The sequence below is a fragment of the Hylobates moloch genome, unplaced genomic scaffold (genome assembly GCF_009828535.3).
Source record: "Hylobates moloch isolate HMO894 unplaced genomic scaffold, HMol_V3 SCAFFOLD_5, whole genome shotgun sequence".
NCBI lineage: Eukaryota > Metazoa > Chordata > Mammalia > Primates > Hylobatidae > Hylobates > Hylobates moloch.
In genome coordinates, this window is record NW_026652280.1 from 132,894,728 (window position 1) to 132,912,935 (window position 18,208).

Consider the following 18,208-nt stretch of genomic DNA (forward strand, 5'->3'; position numbering starts at 1 on the left):
GAGGAAGGAATAGCAATAGAGATGTGCAGACAGGGTTTGAAAAGAGTTGGCATTGCATTTTTTTCATCATCTAGTAGAGGTCTATGCAATGTCCATGTTGTGCAGGTCACAAACATGAATAAGACAGGATTCTTGTCTGTAGGTGCTTCCTTAGCAGTGAGGCAGACAGGCTAAGAATAAGATGAGGACAACTAAGGTAAAATGTTCAAACTCATCCCTGTAAGAAATACTGTACTTATTGAGTCTCTACTGTGTCCCAGGTACTGTGCTAGGCTCTGGGGATACTCTGGTGTGCTGTGTTTACAGAAATGGTTGCACTTTCCCCTTTTCCTATATCCACACCCCTTTGCACTATGACTTTGCAGCTTCTTCCATTAAAGTTGAGTCTATTCTCCACCGATTGAATCCAGGCTAGCCTTGTGACTTGTCTTGGCCAATAGAATGTGGTAGAAGTGACATTGTACCTCTTCCAAATCTTGGCCTTAAGAGGCCTCATACCTATCCATTCTTATTCTTGAAACTCTCTAGCTGCCATGTGGACTCACCCAGGCTAGCTGGCTGAATAATGACAGACACATGGTCCTTTCACTTTCATTGTCCCAGCCAATAGTCAGTCACCTGACAGACATAAGTGAGGCCATTTGGACCCATACCATACAAGTATATCTTAAGGGAAAGGAAGTGGTAATTAAGCCAGCCTCCCACGATGGCCCCAGAGATCACCATTCTGATATTCATACCATGTGTAGTTTCCTCCCACCCTGCATCAAGGGTGGTCTGTGTAACAATGGCACATGGCAGAAGGGATGATGTGTTGCTTCTGATATTAGTTCACAAAAGCCTGCAGCTTCTACTTTGGGTGCCTTCTCTCGCTCTTTCTTATCATTCATTCTGGGAGAAGCCAGCTTCCACATCCTGAGAACACCCAGTCAGCCCATGGGGTCATGTGACCCCTCCATGACCCATGGAGTGGTCATATGGTACGGAACTGAGGTCTCCACCCATAGCCTGAGAGGCACTGAGGTCCACACTAAGTGAGTGTGGCAGGAGATCCTATCGCTCCAGATGACCAAACCCCAGGCTGACAGCCTGAATGTAACCTCTTGAGAAACCCTGAACCAAAACCATCAAGCTAAGCTGCTCCCAGACTCCTGATCCAAAGAATATGTGAGATAACAAATTTTTGTTTTAAGGTACTAGGTTTGGGGGTAATTTGTCATGCCAGAAAAGATAACTGACAAAAAGAGTTAGCTAGCTAAAGCAGGGGGAGGGGATGGAGTGTTCCAGACAGAGGGAATGGCATGATCAAAGGTCCTCAGGTAGGAGGGAATACAGAACCAGAAGAAACTGAAAGAAGACCAATGCAGCAGGAGTTCAGAGAGCGAATGAGGCCGAAAGATTGGTGGGGTCGAGACCTGCCGGGTGTGGCCTGGGGGTCTTCCTAAGAAGTTTGTTTTAGGAGCAACAAGAAACCAAATTATTGAGGGACCAGCATTAGGGGCTCCAAGGAAACCCAGATATCCTGGCTAAGATAAAGTCTCTCCCTGCCAATCCTCCAAATTAGTAACTTTGGGTTTTTAGTTTTCCCTACTCAAAGGTGCCCTTCAAGGTCTCCAAGGGAAGAGGCAAAGGGAGACGTAGCAAACATCCAGCATGGTATGGGTAAGGCTTCTCCAGCTCCAGCCATGCCAGGCAGCCAGGCCCAGCAGAGCTGTGCTTCCCTGGCTGGTCAGGACTGGTCCCTCCAGCAGGGGCAAAGCCAGAAACAAGGGGCACAGGTCCGGGGAGGGAGCCCACCTCTTGGTCAGCCTTTCTTGGTTCCCAGCTTCCCAGCTTCCCACCCCCTATCCACCGGGAGTGAGTTTATACTGTTTTACAAAGACTAGGACACTTGAACCCATATTTCATTCTCTCATGGATTTCGTCCAACTGGCCTAATCTTTTTTCTCTAGTGAAGAAGAATCTAAAGACATGAAACGTTCCCCAAAACAACTTTGCAGAAAAGCAAAATAAAGACAGCATAGAACAGGCCCATTCATTTCATGAATTGATTATAGAAAGATAATTTCTATTTTTTCTTTTAAAAATATATATATTTCGTGTCTCTATTTAAGATAGAGATACGAAAAAATTACATGATGGTCCATCAAGGAGATACATTCCACCATGATTATGTTATAGGAGCAAAGCCCTAGTCCTAATGTAGGACAGCTGAGTTGATCAGATAAAGACTTTTTTTCCCCAATCTAGAATCCCATAGATTGTAAATAGAATTTTTAAAAACTACAACAGTTTTCCATTAAACAGCCTTCCTTTTTCTCTTCCCATCTCTAGTCTAGGAGATATTCCCCTCCCTCCTTCTAACTGTTCCAAGGACAATCAAGGGGGACTGCCTGCTGAGCATTCACCAATGTCAATCCTAATCTAATGCCAGTAAGACATCCTTATACAGGGTCACTCATACTAAGAGAGAAGGCTCTGTGTCCTGGAGCCCCTGGTCAACACCTGTACAGATCAAGGCCCACTTCACTGAAGGGCAAGGGACCAATTTGAAGACAGAGCGTGTTGTCAGAACATCAGTGCTTGCTCAAAACCACTTCCCAGTTGGGCAGATTCATTGGTCTCTCTTTCCCTTGAGTGTGCTTTGAACAGACCGCAGGCTGGCTTGGAGGGACAGGAAGAAGAAGAGATGCAGCTGTAAATCAGTGTCACCTCTCCAACTCAGGGTCAGAGGAGGAGAATGTGCCCACCTCCAGGAAGGCGTGGTGTTATCAGATGTGCCTGAGCAGTCATAAGCATGCTGCTCTGCTGCCCTGCAGCCTGTGGACTCCCCCTCGTTCCTCTCTTCTGCGGCCTGGAAACAGATGCCCTTGGGAGGGGAAAAGCTCTGACTTCATTGGGGCTCCCAGGCCCTCCCTTCTGCAAACAGAACAAAGCCTACTTAGCTTATCGCAGCACTTCTCCTTGTGATTTTTTTTTTAATTGGCCTCTTCACATGTGCAATCGACTCTCCTGATATGAAAGTTGTGAGCCCTGTTTTTGCAAGCCCGAAGCTTAGAAGCTGATCCCCACGAGCATCAACAGAAATCATCTGAATGCTCTAAGTACTGCCAGTGCTTGCTAAAAAATAAAACAGCCTGCCAACCTCCTCCTGCCTGTGTCCTTGGCACAGCCCTGGTGGGGCAAAGGAGCCCCAAGGACCCCATTGTTCTTTGGAAAGAAAGAAGCAACTCCAGCCAATTCAGGTGTTTGGGGGATTATTAAGATGGTCTTTTTTGTAGATATGATGTGGTGGTGAATAGGGTAAGTTATATAGGGGACTCTATGGTGGTGACATTTGAAAAGATTGAAGAGTGAACTGAAACCGGTTTCTGTGAGCCCAAAGTTTTATTCAGCCAGTACAATTCTAGAATTTGCTACTGATATGTTTATTTTCTCCCAAATATCTTCTTGTTTTCTGAGAGTAATGGGACACTGGGGAGAGAACTTACGGACAAAAATATGGGGATGGAAAAGATTATGACAACTTGCAAAGGGTCCACACTGTTGGTTGGATTAGCTATGTGACATGATGAGGGTGAAAGATAGAAAAACAAGCAAAACCAAAAAAGGCCCCTTGGAAACAAAGTTAAGATGGTTTTTGGACTCATCCTACCTCCTGTGGGTTTAGCTTAACATCAGTCCCATCTGCCAGAGGCCGGAGACAAGGTGCTTAGGGGTTTAATTGTTCTGTGAGACCCTGAAGCAGGATGAGAAGTGGCCTGGTGTCAGAGTAGAGCAGTTGGCCCATTACAGAAGGTCATGGTTCAGAAGTTCTCAACTAGTCTTTTCTCTATTCAGGTTCTATATAAGTGAGCAGTAAAAGGATATGGTTATCTCCTTCCTTTATTGTAGCAGTCTGCGAAGTTCCATTTCCTTATTGAAACCTCTGACTCAATGGCTAGCGGAACCCTCCCGCACCCCTCCCCTCCTGTCTATGCTGGCAACTTTTGAGCCACCCCCTTGGCTTACCACCTTGCAAAACCTGCCAGATCCATTGCTTTTACACACTGCTATTTACCTCGTTGTTTATTTTGTGTATGTGGGTCATCTGTTGTTTAGGTTGGATTGAAGTCTGGCTGTGTTGGTGTAGTTAGCTTTTGATTATTTCCAGAAGAAAGATAGTACACCATATCCATATAAGCATTTAATATTACGTTATTTTCTTTTTGATCTAATGTTCAGCTTCAGCCTAGAAAACACCCTGAATGATCCAGGCTTGGGGACCGTCAGAGCTATTATTATTATTTATTGAGACTGAGTCTCACTCTGTCGCCCAGACTGGAGTGCAGTGGTGCGATCTCGGCTCACTGCAACCTCTGCCTCCTGGGTTTAAGCAATTCTCCTGCCTCAGCCTCCCGAATAGCTGGGATTACAGGCACGTGCCACCACGCCTGGCTAATTTCTGTATTTTTAGAGATAAGGTTTCACCATGTTGGCCAGGCTGGTCTTGAACTCCTGACCTCAAGTGATCTTTCCACCTTGGCCTCCCAAAGTGCTGGGATTACAGGCATGAGCCACCATGCCCAGCCTATTATTGCTATTTTAAAGCATAATTATTTAATGTGGATTTTGCATATCTACTGCATTTGATCCCTTTCTGAATAGTTTTCACTGTTTTCTTTAATTACTGTACTTCAAAATACAGAAATTTTGGAAAACAGAGAAACACTCTTTGGTGTATATACTTTTAGTATTTTTTTAAAATGCATATAGACTTATTTTCTGTTTTCAGCAATAATATTATACAGTTTGTTTTAAACTGTATACTTTTTTTTTTTTTTTGAGATGGAGTCTTGCTGTTGTCACCTAGGCTGTAGTGTAAAGGCACGATCTCAGCTCACTGCAAACTCTGCCTCCCGGGTTCAAGCAATTTTCCTTCCTCAGCCTCCCGAGTAGCTGGGATTACAGGCGCCCGCCACCACGCCTGGTTAATTTTTGTATTTTTAGTAGAGATGGGGTTTCGCCATGTTGGCCAGGCTGGTCTCGAACTCCTGACCTCGTGATCCACCCGCCTCCGCATCCCAAAGTACTGGGATTACAGGCGTGAGCCACTGCACCCGGCCTAAACTGTATACTATTAAACTGTATATTGTTTACTTTAGTAATAGATCATGAATGTATTCCCATGCTACTATAGAAATTATAATGGCTATGTAATATTGAATTATACAGATTTATATAAGCAATTCTCCATTATTGGACTTTTATTTATCAAACATTTATATAAGCACTTACTATGTGCCAGGCATAGTTCTAAGCTCCAAATAGATATTAACTCATTTAACTCTCATAATAACTTCATGAGGTAAGTACTATTTACCACCCATTTTGCAGATGAGGAAACTGAGTCACAAGCTAAATAACTTGTCCCAGGGCACACCTCTTTGTAAGTGATGGAGCCAGATTCAAACCCAGACGATCTGGCTCCAAAGTCTGTGCTGTAATCACAGCCCTCTGCTTGCTTCCCTCTACCTCTATTGAAAAGTAAAGACCTTTCTTTCCTGGGAGAATGGCTTATTCTTAATAAGACTTCCCTGGCAAATAAGGGAACTGCTGTCCTGTGAGTCATTGTTATTTATAATTAAATTGTAACCTGCTGAGACAACAGGCAAAGAAACATCTGGGCAGAATGGGCGGTGTGAGCTCTGCAGCCCAGAGAAGGTGACTCCAGGAGGGGCTGTAGACTTGGATCCAACCAGGCTGCGGTCCAGGTTACTCACCCACTGGCAGAACCCAAGTGGCTCTGCCTCCCCTGAAGCTACTATAATTTCCTCACACCCAACTGAGAAGGTCTTTCCTTTGCATTCTACTACAGGAGCTGCTTCATCTGACCCAAGCTGGTCTGGAGAAAGGAGGAAGAGGCAAGGTAGGAAGTGGCCTGGCCCCCTGCTGCTCTGCCCCAGAATGCAGGGCAGAAACTGCAGCTGGAGCTGTGGGGTGGTGTTGATCCAGCCTACAAAGTGACTTCTGGGGCAGTACCTGGAGTGTATGAGAATCCTCTTATTAACCTGCAGAAGCTCCAGGGTAGTTGTTTCTGGGTGACTCTAGGATCCTTATTCAGCCTTGAGATTGGGCTTTGGCTTCAGCCACCTCCTTTGCTATCCTCTCCCTTCCAATAATGACAGTATGATATCATAGCTGACCATAATTGTTCTGTCTGACATTTAATTCGTTCTAACTCATTAAATTCTCACAACAGCGCTATGCGGTAGAATGATGGTTACCATAATTATCCTCGTTTCAGTGGTGAAGAAAGGCAGCCACAGGGAGGCTGAATAACCTGCCGTAAGGTGGGGAGGGTTTCAGGTGCTGGGAGCACCACAGAGTTGTGACCTTGACTTGTATCCCAAACAGACCCTGCGAAGGGAGCAGTGGCTGGAGGGGAAACTGCGGTTGAGCCACCTTGATCCTCTTAACCCTAGTGGGAGGAGAAGTTCTAAACAAACAATTGGCATTTGACAGGGGAGTGTTAGGGCTGGAGGTGGTCGGAAGTTATATTTTATTGAAGCACCCTGGCAGTTGTTTGCAGGGCTGGTAGGGGGTTTATATGACATAACATTCCTGCTCTCTCCCAGGGAGGTCTTCAGTTTTCCTTTATTTCCACATTTACAAGGGAGCCTGGAACACATACGCCCTACATTCAAAGTCAATGTCACAGGGTAAATTGGTCCAGGGAGGCATGATTATTACTGCAGTCCTAAGACCTGCCACTCTAAATGCACGAGATGGAGATGCTTACATACCACCCAGCCCGTGAAGTTCTTTTGCACGCAGAAACCCCACAAGTTGGGTTCCCACCTGGGTCAGGACTCCATCCCCTTCTCCTAAACATGGAAACAACCCCGGGTGGAGCTAGAACCAGCTCAAGTCAGACCTCCCAGTCTAGGAAGATCATTGGTCTAACTTGATAACGATGTATAGAAAAGATGCTTTAAACAGAACTAGGTAAGGCTTGGCAAAAACTGGCTTTCCTGCAGCTAAATGCATGCTGGCATGTACCTATTGAGTTTTGGAGCAACTAACTCTTAGGAATGTGTGTGTACTTTTGTCTTAGGAAAAAGACAAAACCTGCCATAGTCCTTGAAGGTAAGTAAACCATGAAAAATAAAAGTGCAATGTCTGATAGGCTTTTAAAAAGAAGAAGAATTGCTGCTCTCCTAGTTGGAGCCACAGTAATGTTATTACCTCAAATAATGAGGCAGTCCCCTGACTTGGCCTTCTATCATCTATTCTCCCCACCATGAACAGATGGATCACTTAAAAGTACAATAGATCATGTCACACTCCAGCCTAAAAACTTCCAGGGACTTCCTTTCACACCCCGATGGAGTCCACACTCCTCATAGGGCATTCGTAATGCACCCCTGACTCTGGAGATGCGGTGCAGTGTAGTATAATAGCTAAGTGCTCCATGGCTATGGCACCAGCTGGAATCCTAGCTGTGTCCCTCACTAGCTGTGTGACTTTGGCCAAGTATCTCTACTTCTCTGTGTCTGTGTTTTCATTTGTAAAATGAGAATAGCAGTACCCACCTTATAGATGCATGTAATGAGCACCCAACAGCCATCATAGCTGTTTTTATTATTACTTTTGACCTCATTGTCTCTACTTTCCCCACCCCCAGCTCATTACACACCAGTCACACCAGACTTCTTTCTGTTCCTCAAATTTGCCAAACTTATGTCTACATGTGGACTTTTGCCCTAGAGTGAGTGAAACTGCCTACACCCACTCCCACTCAGGCCTGTGAGCTGCTGGTTTCTTCTCATTTTCAGATTCCAAATGAAGGCACCTCCACAAAGAGGCCTTCCCTGACCACCTATTCCAAATCAGCCCCGAGTCTCTCGCTAGCCCTGTGCCACCCTATGGCAATTTCTGTAATGATGGAAATGTCCTATATACCACTAACCACTAGCCACATTGGCTATTCAGCACCTGAAATGTGGCTAGTGTGAATAACTGAATGTTTAATTTCACTTAATTTTAATTCATTTAGACTTAAATGTAAATAACCACATGTGGCTCCTGTATTAGACAGTCTGGCTGTAGCCGTTACCTGACTTGTGCACTTGTCACCCCCTGGACTTGTCTTGCTGATTCATTTGTCTGTTGTTTGTCATTTGTCTGCCTCCCCCAACCAGACAGTAAGGTCAACAGAAGTGGCAGAGGGCCTTATGCACCTTGCTCACCGTTGTGTCCCCCTGTGCCTAGGAGAATATCTGGGTCTTTGTGGGGCTCAATAATATTTGTTGGATAAATAAATGAATGGGCATATAAAAGCACTCTGTAAACCAAATTACATAATATAAATGTAGTATATTATCATTATATATGTATATAATTTGAAAGCCTGCAGGGGTATCTCTCTCTTTTTTTTTTTTTTTTTTTAAGAGATAGGGTTTCGCTCTGTCACAGGCTGGAGTGCAGTGGCACGATTATAGCTCGCTGCAGCCTCAAACTCCTAGGCTCAAGCAATCCGCTGGCCTTAGCCTCCCGAGTAGGTAGGACTACAGGAGTGTACCACGACACCTGCTAATTTTTTTTAATAGAGACAGAGTCTTGCTTTGTTTCCAAGGCTGGTCTTGAACTCCTGCTTCAAGCATCCTTCTGCTTCAGCCTCCCAAAGTACTGGGATTACAGGTGTGAGCCACTGTGCCTGGCTGTGTTTCACTTTTTAAAAATCCCTAATACACACACAGAGCTGATCGTTAAATGTCAATAATTTTTAAAAGTTGTTTTCCTGTTGGGAGTGCATTTTTTATGTCTTCCAATGAGACCCCTCACCACACAGGTAGTATATATGATAAGCAGTCCCTCTGGAAACCTAAGGAGGTTGGCCTGATCACAATTCCAATTCCAGGCAACTTCTGAGCAGCTGTCTTCGAGTTAAGTAAAACACCTGTGAGCTCTTCTGCCTAGCACAGGCCACGGTGGCCAGCCCTGGACCACAGAGGGCAGGCTCCCTTTGCTGGTCCCTGGGCTGTTCATCTGCTGCCCAGAGATCACTGTTCCAGGCTTGATCAGGATCAGGATCAGGTCTGAAGCCTCTGACATGCATGGGCAGCTGCCATTCTACCTCATGAAAACATGAGTTTTCCTAAGGGGATTGCAGTATTCTGGAAATTAAAAACAAGGTGGGAGCAAGTCGTCTCCTTCCTGTGGGAGTAGCTGAAGCTCAGTTCTGAAATACAATGCCTGGCACTCCTGGGAGGGCTGGGACCCGGCCTGTTCCATGCCACTGGGCGGTGTGCAGTTTCCAAAGAGGGCTGGGGCTGTTATCTGACCTCCTGTCTTAATGAAGTGCTTTGGCTTCATGTCTGCCTCTGAGAGAGCTCTGTGACTGGAGCAGCAGAGTCAAATCGAAGACAGGGGACATCCCCCCAACCCCCATCCCCACCCCCACCTGGGCCTGAGCCCAGGAACTCCATGAGCACAGACTCACTGCCGCTTCCATTGCTCAAAGCCAGCTGCAGGGTCTGGGAACCAGGCTCAACTTGCTGTGCCAGGTCGGCCTGGACCTCCCCTGACCTGGGCCTGAGCTGGTAAGTTGGGGGCACAGTCAGGAGACAGTTGGGCTGAGGTTGTTTTTAAGATTCCTCTGTGGTCCACGTGCTTGGATTTCTTGTCAACACTCTCCCTCCTGACCTGCCTAACTTGCCCCTGCCCTCCATGCCTAGGCACACATTTTCTTCCCATAACATCAGACCCGATTCTCAGAATGGGTACAGGGCGTGTTCACGGGGGCACAGCTTCAGGAAGGGGCCTGCTGCAGTGGCGTGCTGTGCTTGGGGGCATGAAGTGTGCAGGGGTAGGCGTGCTGGCCCTGAGACTTTCCCCCGTGAGAATTTAATTGCCACAGCGCCAGTGGGTGGATCGATAGCTTTAGGAAGGTGAGGTTTCTTTTGTGGAGAAAGCACCAGGAACAGTGTGTCCACCCCCAACCCCACCCCAAGCCACAGGCTCCTGGATGGCCTGGGTTCTTCCACGACACTCACTCAGCCCTTCTCTATGTGGTGCCCATGCCTGGAGCACAGCCCAGTCCCACCCTGCCCCTGAGGGTGTCTCACATGTTCTTAAGGCAGGTACCAGGAGGATGACTGGCCACTCAGGGATGCAGGAAATGGCTCTTCTGCATGGCCTGCCTGGTGAGTCACCTGGAGAATGCTGGGCCCAGTTCAGTCCTCCCAGTCCCACAAGGCCTGTAGACACCGAAAATGGAGACAGAATCATCCTTGGAGAGAGGCCCAGGGGCAGGGCTGGGAAGCAGGCAGAGTGGGGACAAAGAGGGCCACCACGTAAAACAGGCCCATGTGGGCCTGCCCGGCCCCTCATCACACACGGTGGTTGGTCTGTGCAGTGTCTCTTTTGTCCCAGTGGCTTCATTTTGTTTCCACTTTTTATAAATGCTTGCTAATTCGGCTTCATCTTTTTCAAAATAATAATATGTCATTGTGAAGAGATGTGCCCTGCCAGGCATCTTTAGGGCTTTTCTCACGGCCCAGCAGACCGATGCACATGAGGGCATCAATGCCCTCCCCCAGCCTGGTGAACCCCGACTTCCATTCCAATGGAAGACACGTGGGGTGGCCGGTCTCTGCCCCTCTCGAAGGCACGTTTTGGGTTGGAAGGAGGTCTTGGGCCCCCTAAGGCAAGCTCAATAAGGGAACCAGTGACAGTGGAGAACTCAGCCACACAGCTCCTTTCAAGGCAAGCGGGGACCTCACGATGACTGCTGTGGTTATTCAGTGCCTGCGTGTGGCAGGCCCTGTGCTCCATGCTCCTTTGACATCATTGGGTCTAATTCTCAAGGGCCAGTCCAAGAGGCAAATATTCTCATTACCCCCATTTTACAGTGGGGAAACAGGAGCAGAGAGGTGAAGGAATTTGCCCAAGGTTACACAGCTTCGAGCAGCAGAGCCACTGCTCAAAACCCAGGTTTGGCTGCCCCCTAAGGCTGTGCTTTTAACACCACACCATCTGCCTCCCACCCGATGAGGTCCGCTGAGGGCGCCCACATCCCTGCCCTGCGCTAGGTCCTGAGGGGACGGCAGACGCCTGTGGGCAGAGCCTACCCTCTGCAGTAGCTCAGAGCAATCTGCTTCCCTCCCCGAAAGGCCTGAGTCAAAACCCTCTCCACTGATGAAATGTTTCTTCCTGTGGAATTCCGCTGAAAGACGGCTCCCGACTGTGTCCATTTGTTCTCCACAGGAGAATCCTGTAGGGGAAAGATTATCAAAATATTTGCCGGCCTTGCAGGGAGTATTCAGAGTCGTTGCCAGAGTGCTACTGGATGTGTGAGGTGCCGCTGTCACTCCTGGCTTCTGTTTGTATCCATCTGCCAAGGAGGGGAGAGGGGCAGAATCTCTGTTTAACCTATAGGGGGAAGCTATAGTTAGCATTCTGTGAGCCCATCGGGATGCTCAGGGACAGTGCAGATGTCTGCCAGTGGCATGTCCAAATAAATAGGCATTTAAGGATTTCCTAGGCCAGGCGCCGTGGCTCATGCCTGTAATCCTAGCACTTTGAAAGGCTGAGGCAGGCAGATCTCTTGAGCTCGGGAGTTTGAGACTATCTACAAAAAATATAAAAATTAGCTAGGTGTAGTGGTGTGCCCCTGTGATCCCAGCTACTCAGGAGGCTGAGGTGGGAGGATGGCTTGAGCTCAGGAGGATGAGGCTGCAGTGAGCCAAGAGTACACCTCTGTACTCCAACGTGGGCAACAGAGCTAGACCCTGTCTCAAAAGAAAAAAAAAGAACTTTCTAGTTTAAAGCATTAGGGGGGATCTAAACTTTGAACTGGGTGAAGTGCAATTGGCATACTCCTGGAGTCTTGGGTGTGCTGAGCCCCCAGGGTGGAGGAAAAAGCCTTGGGTTTTTTAGTCAGAAGATCTGACAACTTGACTAGCTCTGCCCTTGACTGGCCAGGCAAGTCCCTCACCTCCCTGGGCTCATTGCCTTACCTGTAAAGTGGAGTGGGGTAGCCAGGGGAGATGATCTTTGAGAGGCAGGGCAGCATCTGGGAGCCAGGCTGTCCAAGTCCCTTCATAAGAGCTAGCAAATAGCGGGCAACCTCTCTGGGTCTGTTTCCTCATTTGTACTGTGTGTGTATGTGTGTGTGTGTGTGCACCTGTGTGTGTGAAATGGGTCTATATGTAATGTCTCTGGAACAGTGCTTGGCTATTACATAATAAGCACTAAGTAAACTTGGCTATTATTATTTATGGCCCCTCTCCCCTCCCACATAAACTAAACTGTGGGTCTTGGCAATCATTCTCTGAGAGAAAATGCTTTGTTTGAGCAGTGGGTTGAAAAGCTGGCTGGAGGGAAAGAAGATTCTTCCTTGCTGGAGTTTAAAACAAGACATGGGGCCGGGAGGAGGAGAGAATCACTGAGGCCGGTATATGATCAGCTCATGAGTTCTTCTGCCCATCCACCCTGCCCCCCTGCAACAAGGTACAGCTTTAATGCAGTGATTTCACCCCATAGAAATCCTTGAGGTTGGTGTGGGGAGGCAAGGAGTGTAAATGTCCCCAGCGCCCAGCCTCCCTGATAGCATCTTGGAAGCATGAACAGGAAGAAGACTGTAGGGAGATTGGCTTCAAGCACTGAAGCAGAACTCTTCAAACTTTTCCTGTTCTTTTTCACTATTTAGGGTTTCTCTCCCCACAAGGGAAACACTCTGCAGGTGACACAGTGTGAGTTAAGAAAACCCCATGTGTCAGAGCCAGACAGAGGGGAGAATTCAAATTGGATCTCTACAGTTTACTGGCCGACCAGAATTCTCTCTGAGATTCAGTTCCTTCATCTGTAAAATGGAGATAATGATACTTGTTTTACAGGATTGTTGGAGAATTAAGTATGAACATATATGTACAGCAGAAAGCAGGGGTTCAGAAAAGCTAGATCCCCTCCGCTGCATCCCCTCCCTGTCTATGCCTAAGAGGGTGCTCCACTTGCCTGTCCACCTTCTGTACCAAGCCGAAAAAGCAGGAGGCACGATTCCCTTGTGTTGTGTGCTGTTATCTTTCAGAACAAGGCTATAATCTTCCTAGAAGTTCCTGGGCAGGTTAGAACCTGTGGGCTGTCATCAGTAGTGGATGCTGTTAAGGTGAAGCTATAAATAGGAATGAAACAAAAGGAGAAAACTCAACAGCCCCCTTTCACCTGACATTAGGCCACAGACAGATTGGCCACAGACTTAGCTTAGCAGCCAAGGTTGATGCTAAAGGCTGAGCACCACGGCAGTCACAGGGCAGACTAAGGACACCTCTCTTTATCAGGTATCCTCCACCCCACTCAGGAATGGGTTGTTGGAGTTTAGGTGGCCAGGGCCACAGTCATGAATATACTGCCTTCTTTCCTCTGGCCACAGAGGCCTCATGGTTGGGGTAGGCTTGGAGGGAGTGGCATTGTCCTGAAGGGGTTAAAGGAGGAGTAGGGCACAGTCACGGGCCTGGGAAGCATCTCAATGGGCTGAAATTCTAAGCCCCCACCCAGTAAGGTCCTTGGGGATCCCAAAGCCCTTGTCATCTATCGCCAGATCCTGGGTTCCTCTTATGTTCCCCTAAACTTTCTCATGGCTGCTACCAGTGTCTTATCTGTCAAGGTTGTGACAATCCAAAATGATACCTTTTTGCAGATTAGAAATAGGCTCCCCTTTCCCCAGCAAATGCAGTCCTGCGCCAGGACACACAGCTTGTGATACAGGCGCATAGGCTAGATTTCAGCCCGCAGTTGCACCCTTGGCTGAGCTGCCTTGTCCTGCTTCCCATGCTCTGCTTCAGTGGTCAGGACTGGCCATACTGCTTCTGCTGCTGCCTCCTCTGAACTTGCTGCTCCTGCCTCCGCCATAGCCCTTCCTGTGAGCAGAGCTGGCTTTCAGTAGGACACAGAAGGTAGCCTGGATGTGTCAGCTTTTCTAGCCCTCTCTTTGTTTTGCTTTTGTTTTTGTTTTGTTTTGTTTTTGTTTTTGTTTTGAGACAGAGTTTTGCTCTTGTTGCCCAGGCTGGAGTGCAATGGCACGATCTTGGCTCACCACAACCTCCGCCTCCCAGGTTCAAGCGATTCTCCTGCCTTAGCCTCCCAAGTAGCTGAGATTACAGGCATGCGCCACCACGCCTGGCTAATTTTGTATTTTTAGTAGAGACGGGGTTTCTCCATGTTAGTCAGGCTGGTGTCAAACTCCTGACCTCAGGTGATCTGCTGCTTTGGCCTCCCAAAGTGCTGTGATTACAGGCTTGAGCCACCACGCCCAGCCTAGCCCTCTCTTTGAAGGGGCTTGTGATCCATTCCAGGACTGGGTCAGAGGACACTTGAAGGATGCCACGGAGTCCAATTGTATAGTATTCTCTCTGGCATCATTCAGCACTCCAGGCCCAGGTGAAGGTCTCATCTCCTATAGTAGTGAGAATCCCCCACCTATCCAAGGCTGAGGGCAGTGCCCCCAAGACTGTTCAAGAGAGTGCATCCCCAAGTCCTGGGGCCTCTGGCATCAGTCTCGGCCTCTTCACTTTCCTCCCAGCAGGGCATGTAGGCTGTCTTATAAACAGCATCCTGGGTGCCTGCTCTGGCATCTCAGGATGCCTGATGCGGGCAGGTAAGTGGGCTACGCCCTCCCTCCCAGCTGGACTATCCCCTCACAACTGGCCTGGCCCTTAGGGTTTAGGGTAGTCTGAAAACAGAGCATTTTATGATTCCATCTCTCCCCCTTTTAAACTCACATCCACATCCCTGCCATAATATCTAGACCACCTGTTTAGATGTGAATGGTCTCAAGCCAAGTTTCTGGTAGCTTTGCCAATAGCCAGGAGAGGCCACTCCCTTTGAGGGGCAGAGCTCGAGGTGCGCTGTACCTGGGTGGTCCTGCTGCTTCACTGTGAGAGGCTGAGGGAGGAGAGGAGGGCTGGCTTCAGAAACATTTGTGGGTGCACAGAGACGCCAGCTCCCAGTCACTGAGGTAACAATCAGGGCTGGAGGAGGCTGTAACACCTTAAAACAGTCTTCAAACTTTCTCTCCACAGCTAATAGCTGGATTTACCATATAATCTGGTAAATGGAAAGTAACAAGGAACACGCTTGAGAAGTGCCAACCCAGAGCCAAAAAAGAAGTTGCTGGGGACACGATGCCTGGGCAAGGGATGGGAGTTGGTTAGATAGAGAATGAAAGAAACCGTAGGAGCAATGGCTTGGAGGCACCAAATAAAGGGTGAGTTCAGGGAAAGCATCCTGAGGAATTTGAATTTCCACTTACGGGCGGCAAGAAGCTCTTGAAGGGCTTTAAGTGGTGGAGGGATGGATCAAGCTTGCCTTTCAGAAACATCACTCTGGGGCCTGCGTGGAAGACAGACTGGAGAAGGGCAGGACAGGAGGGAGGGGGACCAGCTGGGAAGCAATGGAGAGTCCAGGCGAGAGAGGAAGGGACCCTGGGCCAGAGTGGTGGTGGGGTAAGGAGAGGAGGGCATGACTTTGAGGATTCCTTAGGGATAAAGTCCCCAGGCCTTGGTGAGAGATTGGCTGTGTGTTATTTGTGTGTGGGTAGAAATGGAGAGAGACTGGGACCCAGGGTGGTTCCCAGGGTTCCAGCTTGGGCAATAGCTGGATGGAGATGCCATCCTAATATGTGACAATTCAAGAGAAGAGGGAGCTGGCTGTGGAGTGTGCAAATTTTAAACCATCTGTCCCATAATCAACATTTAGCAAACCATTTGGATGTGAAAACTAAGCTAAAGATGCAGAGCTGGGCACAGTGGCTCATGCCTGTAATTCCAACTACTCGGGAGGCTGAGGCTGCTTGAGCATGGGAGGTCAAGGCTACAATGAGCTTTGATTTCGCCACTGCACTCCAGTCTGGGCAACAAAGCAAGACCCTGTCTCAAGACAAAAAAAAAAAAAAAAAAGAGAAGCAGTAGCATGTTGCATTATACTGTGGAAGTGTGTGTGATAACCAGGCAGAGTAGACCAAGTGCAGGACCTGGATACGCCCATTTTCAAGGTGGTTGGGGAAAGAGGACACACAAAGACAGGCTGGAAACTGTCAGAGAGGTAGCAAAAGAGTCAGGAGAAAACGGTCTCAGAGGTCACAAGAGCTGAAAGATTCACAAAAGAGGAAGCAGTCAACAATGTCAAATATAGCAGAAAAGCCAAGTAACACAAGTTCTGAATCCTGTCCACAGGATCATACACTGAGGAAGTCATTATCAACCTCAGGGAGAGCAATTTCAGAGGAGGGGCTGAGGCAGGCGTGACTGCAGAGAATTACAGAGCCTTTGGTGAAAGGAAGACAGGAGACTGGATAAAGATGGTAGATAGGTGCATAAAATCAAGCAAACTGTTCAGGGCAAGGGAAACTTGAGCAGCTTAATTGGGTGAGCTGGAACAGCCAGCTGAGAGGGAGGCATTAAAGACAGAGAGAAAGAGGGTGATTGATAGAGTGGGATGGGAATGGGATGGATGGCAGCAAGAACATACTGGGTGGGTTTCTACTGAACCACAGGAATGAGACAGTGAAGAGACAGGTGGAGAGGTTGACAGTGATATCAGTTCCATTGTAGGGGGAAAAGGAGTGGGAGTTGGAGCCTGGTGGCCTCATGGGCTCTAATTCTAGATGAAGTTGAGCTTACCCTAGATTTGTGGTGGGGTGGGCCTGCAAGGTTGTGGGGTTTCTCTGAAGATCTCAGAGAAGATGGAATGAATTAATCTGAGTGTTCCTGAGTAAGTACAACAGAAGGATATGGGTCCAGACTGACAACAAACTGGCTCATGTGATTAACCGTGGAGGGGCAGGGAAGGAAGAAGGAAGCCCAGGAGGGGCCCGATAGACCAGAATGATGTCGATGCATGAAAGGATTATGCTCAAGGGCCAGGTGCCAGGGAACAGGAATGTGGGAGGGTGAGGGGAATGTGGGCAGAAAGAGGCTACTGGCCTGAAGATGTCAGGGGAGGAGCAGTCCCAGAGAATAACGAGGCCCAGGTGGGCCAGAGTGTGGGCGGAGGTGGAGCACAGGTGAAGGTGATTGGAGTTGGGAGGTCATTTTACTTTGAGGCTGGAGCATTGGAGGTGCTGTCACAGGACAGGAGTGGGTGGCTTTGAGGACTCCAGCCATTTCCAGGGTGAATTAGGAACAGTGTTTGGTGGATTACAACAGGAGGAGTGTGGTTTGGGATCTCCTAAATGTGTTTTTGATCATAAGGACACATGGGCTCTTGTTAAACATTGGCCTCCAGGTCTCACTTGGATCTCTCCAATTCAGACCTCTGGGACAGGAGCCAGGGGATGTGCATGATTCTGATGATCAGGTGACTTTAATGATCAGGAAAGTTGGAGAAGGTTGATATTAAGAAGGCATAGGCCTCCACGTATGGAGAAGGGGACTGTAGAGAAGAATGGATGAGAGGTTTGGAAAAGAAAGGGGTAGGGAGAAGAAAGAGGAAGGGACCAGGAGAGCCATGGAGAGTGGAGTGGAGAAGAGAATTCATGGCCAGAGGACTCACATTTTGGATGCTGATCAAGAATGATGTGATGTGAAGCACTCTGGGGTCATGACTGGGCCCAGTCACAGTAGCCGGGATCCCACGGTGGCTGGGAGGACGTCAGTCCCTGGAAAGTCGTCTTTTTGTCCCTTGGTGATTCATGCAGGGCATCTCAGGATCCCAGAGCTGGCACCAGATTGACATGGAAGTGGAGTTGCCAGCCAACAGTGTGATGTGATTTCCACGTGCCAGGGGAGCTCCCCACCCTGCGCTCTGTGAGCATCCCTCACCGGAAGTTCCACCAGGAACTGGGCAAGGCTGAAGCAACCAGGTGTGGAGGGAATGACATGGGCTTTAGAATCCTGGTCAGATCTGTATTCTCATCCTCTGATACTTTCTAGACACACAACCTTGGGCAACTTAGCCTCTCTTTGCACCTCAATTTCCTCATCTATAAAATACGGATAATAATACCTGACTCAAAGAGCTGTCGTGAGGATTAAGTGGGCAAAGCACATAGAGTGCCAAGAGTAGGTGCTCAGGGGCTCAAGCAAGAGGCAGAGCCTTGGTGGTGGAGACTACTATCAGCTCCACTCCACACTGAGAGCCCAGAGCAGATGGGAGATGGACAGTGGGAGAGGAGCACAGGAGGTGAGCGTCCCTGGAGCTACTCTTGAGTTTCTGCCCCCTACTAGTC

At 48.3% G+C, this 18,208-nt stretch overlaps 1 protein-coding gene across 4 annotated transcripts in view; it reads left to right on the forward strand.

Moving 5' to 3' along the window:
• Nucleotides 1-18,208, forward strand: part of BCAR3 (BCAR3 adaptor protein, NSP family member) — a 284,920-nt gene that overhangs the window by 128,005 nt on the left and 138,707 nt on the right. For 3 of the 4 annotated variants that reach the window (XM_058439562.1, XM_058439563.1, XM_058439561.1), the window contains exon 3: nt 5,858-5,908. The exons of the other annotated variant lie outside the window; for it this stretch is intronic. The gene's annotated coding sequence lies outside the window, so the exon portion shown is untranslated. The remainder of the gene's footprint in view (nt 1-5,857; nt 5,909-18,208) is intronic. 4 annotated transcript variants of the gene reach the window in all.